This window comes from Selaginella moellendorffii, unplaced genomic scaffold (genome assembly GCF_000143415.4).
Source record: "Selaginella moellendorffii unplaced genomic scaffold, v1.0 SELMOscaffold_158, whole genome shotgun sequence".
NCBI lineage: Eukaryota > Viridiplantae > Streptophyta > Lycopodiopsida > Selaginellales > Selaginellaceae > Selaginella > Selaginella moellendorffii.
This window is the reverse complement of record NW_003314419.1, coordinates 198,749-202,524: the sequence shown is the minus strand read 5'-3', so window position 1 is coordinate 202,524 and position 3,776 is coordinate 198,749. Positions and strand designations below refer to the sequence as shown.

At 42.6% G+C, this 3,776-nt stretch overlaps 1 pseudogene; it reads right to left on the bottom strand.

The window, feature by feature from the left end:
• Positions 1–446: 446 nt before the first annotated feature.
• On the bottom strand, positions 447–1,248 carry LOC9663320 (annotated as a pseudogene).
• Positions 1,249–3,776: the final 2,528 nt, after the last annotated feature.

The following is a 3,776-nucleotide window of genomic DNA, read 5'->3' as shown; positions in this document are numbered from 1 at the left end:
AAACTAGAATGAAACTGTCGTTTTTGTTTTTTTTTTTTTTTTTTGCACAGGTTGATTTAGCAGTGTGGGGGCATGTTCACAACTATGAGCGAACTTGTGCTGTGTTTCAGGGCCACTGCCTGCAGCACCCGATCAAGGATTTAGTGGGCGTTGATTTCTTTGACACTAGAATTTACTCAGCTCCAGTTCACGCCGTGGTTGGCATGGCTGAATTCAGCCTGGATGACTTCCCTCGTAATGTAAGCTTGCAGCTTTGTTTCCTATATTCAAGCTCTTTATATGGTATTGATATTCTACCTTTTTTTTAAAATTTTTTTTGTCGACAGTTTAGTTCATGAAGCTTGATTTGAAGGTTGGGATTTGGATATGCAAGAGTTACAGCTGATAAGACAAAGCTACTGTTTGAGGTAGATGAATTGCGTTCTTGATTCATGCATGTTATTTATTTATTTGTCATTCCAGTACATTACAACAGACGGAACAGTAGCTGACCGGTTTAAAACTGCCAAGCTAGACTTGGGATTTTCCGGGCTGTGAACGATTTCAAGCTTTACAAGTTCAATAGTTGGCTTGTAGAGCTTGCTGATTTGCTTGACGCTGCCAAGAGCTCTTGCTTTGCTGCGCAGCACGTGTTTTTGGATCTTGCCAGTCACAGTTTTGTCCAAGGCCATGAGAATGACGGACGCTCTTTGGCACCATGAACTTTGGTAAATGCTGTGGACAGAACGAGAGTATCTCCTCCTTGTTGCTTCTCACGCCGTGCTTGAGGGACACAAATGCACAATGGAGACTCGCCCCACTGCTCATCTGGCTGCACCACCACAGCAGCTTCCAACACTGCTGGACGCCTGGAAGAAAAAGAAGCAAACTTTGACGAGAAAAAAAGAAGAAAAAACTCTCCTTTTACCTGTACAAGATGCTCTCCACTTCCAGGCTGCTAATGTTCTCCCCTCCAGAAAGGATAATATCCTTGGCTCGATCCTTGATCTTGATGTATCCATCGGGATGCCAAACTGCCAAGTCCCCAGAGTGGAACCATCCTCCTCTAAAGCTCTCCAGCGTTGCCTCTGGATTGTTCAAGTACCCCTTGAACACCATGTTCCCACGCATGCAAACTTCACCAATGGTGACACCGTCCTTGGCAACCGGTTCCAGAGTTTTGGAGTTGAGCACCTGTAAGCTGTCGAGGCAAATGTATTTCACGCCCTCAGGCGAAAGGCTGTCCCATTCGGGATTCCACTCGCACATTGTTCATGGAGCACAGTGCATGAAAGAGTGGGAAGAGGCTAGCTGCCTATTTTTCTTTCTATGCACTTCCTTTATGGTTATATCCAGTTTATTTTTGAGTAGGTGGTATCTGTGGTTATATATATTTGAATGTGGAGTGCTCTGATAGCAAAACATACAAAGCACAATGATTACCTGTATCCCAAAATATTCACTGACTTTCTCTGAAAAGAATAGATATCAGAGGTTCCACTCTGTAATCACAAAGAAAGGATAGTTGTACTTATTGCAATTCACTTGACAGGTTCTTGTTGACTCATCCATGATGTTTTGCATTTTATCTAACACTTATATTGCTTTTACTTTTGATTTTTGCCTACTTGACGGTTTGTTTGCATGGTTGTGTAGAATTTATTGTCTTTATCCATCTTCCTCTTGCCACTTTTTATGCTTAGAAACTTAATACATACATAGGTAAACTTCATGTTTATGTCAAGCATTAGTCCTTAATTCTTACCATCACATCTCACCATTGTGGAGTTATCATTCTCCATCTCTTCAAAAATTTGGAGAGGTATTTTTTGAATCAACCTAACTTCTTTTGAGCCATCCATCAAAACTCTTATTCAGTTTCTATATAATAGTTGTGCTAACAGTGCATATACACGTGACTTAGATAGAAAATAAAGAGATAGTTTGAATTCAAGTCAAACTTAATTTAGCTGGTATCAGCAATAATGAAGCTCCTACAAAGCACGGAACTCATATGCTCACGCTTCACACACTTAAGCATATCCATTGCCACCTTTTGATCATCTCTCCAAGTCCTTGTGAATTTACAGGCACTAAGCAGTCACTAAAGAAGTGAATGACATTCTCTTGATGAACCTATCTGCATCTTGTATTAGTTTAGTTCTCTTGAGAAAGTTTGCCACAGTAGTGCTCTTGTGATAAGTCCACATTATCCACATTCTCATTATCATCATCTCACGCCACACAGGAGGATCATGCAAGAGTGGAAGTGCCTGGAAATCTAGAAGCAGAGAAAACATTGTCTTCTTATTTCAAGTTATTACTTTCTGATCATCCCCAGAGGAAATAAGTGAAGAGTTAAGCAGTACACTGAGTACAAGGGTCACATCTGTGATCCATACACTGCAAATATTTTAAAACCGTATGGAACTGTTTGCAGGACTTTCCCGGAGGCTCATTACGCCAAGCCAATGTTTTTGTTGTCCTTGTGTTCTCCACCACATCATGTGCAGAAAGACAGAGACAAATAGGGATCATCGTAACAATCTGCTCCAGGCTACCCCCACCATGTGGAGATGATTCCAGTGGAGCGGTTCCATAAAGCTCCCCAAGAACATGTATACTGAGATCCCTAGCAATGGTGCTACCACAGAGAATGCTACCGTCCCAACTCCATACTCAAGCCCTGGAAGAATGCGTGAAACCCTATCTTCCGGCCTGCTATGACAGTTCTAAACAGCACGTGAGGGATTCTTTTTGGTGGGTTCCTCTTCGCAATGAATGGATTCTCTTTAGTGAGTGTGCGGTTCCATTGGTACCCCTGCTCGAGTGAAACTCATTCCCTTTGCTCACTCACATGCAGAGGAGATAGCACAGCAATTGTTTGATAAATGCTCTGATATCAGTAGCACTAAAGAGGAGAAAAATTCTGAGGGACAGCAAGCATAACTGCGAGTGTGCACTCATATTTACATGATTCTGAGTCCGTGCAAGCTTGGAATTTAAGTAAGCCCTTGCAAAAGTGACCGTGAGTGATATGGTGTAAGCTTTGTATTGCTTGTTGCTTAGTTCTTCAACAGGAATACCAGAGGAGAAGAGATGTCTTGCGACAGGCCAACTATAGGCTCCATGGTTCATGTGGAGTACACAGCCTGATTATGTAGAGTAGCTGTTGATATAAATGTAGAGAAGCAAAGTGACTTTGAGCTTGAACTGAGCAGTGGGCTTTCTCGACACATATGTTACTGTTATGTGTGTAGGTCAGAGTGCTCACTTAGAGTGAAGAGGGAAGGACAGTTGCTATTTAGTCAAGGGCAGGAGACACCTTATAAATAATGTAGATTACAACACAAATACAATTGAATCTGGTACCACTTCACTTAATTTGTCCTCAAACATGTAGACATGGCCATGGTCACTATTCTTTGTTTGTCTTTCTTAGTTCTCTCTTTCTCTGCAAGTTGGTGAAGTTGGATTGGAACCTACCTAGTGTGTCACAATAATCAATACACGTCCATGGGTGTGACGATGCTCCTCGTCTCCAGACTAATTGGATTTGTACAGCACCGTGCCCCTATAGAGAAATGCATGGTGGATCACTGCCACCACATTGAAGCTCACCTTGCCACTGGGTTGAGCAGAAATGGCTCCAAAGTGAGAGAGCAAATCAGTGACCTCATCAATCTCTGCTGCTCGTGGGTGATGGCCGACCCTGCAAGATCTTCGTCCCTGTCTCTTGTGAGATCTTCGTCCTGTCCCTCACATTGCCCTTCTCAGCTGGCTGCTAGGTACATGTG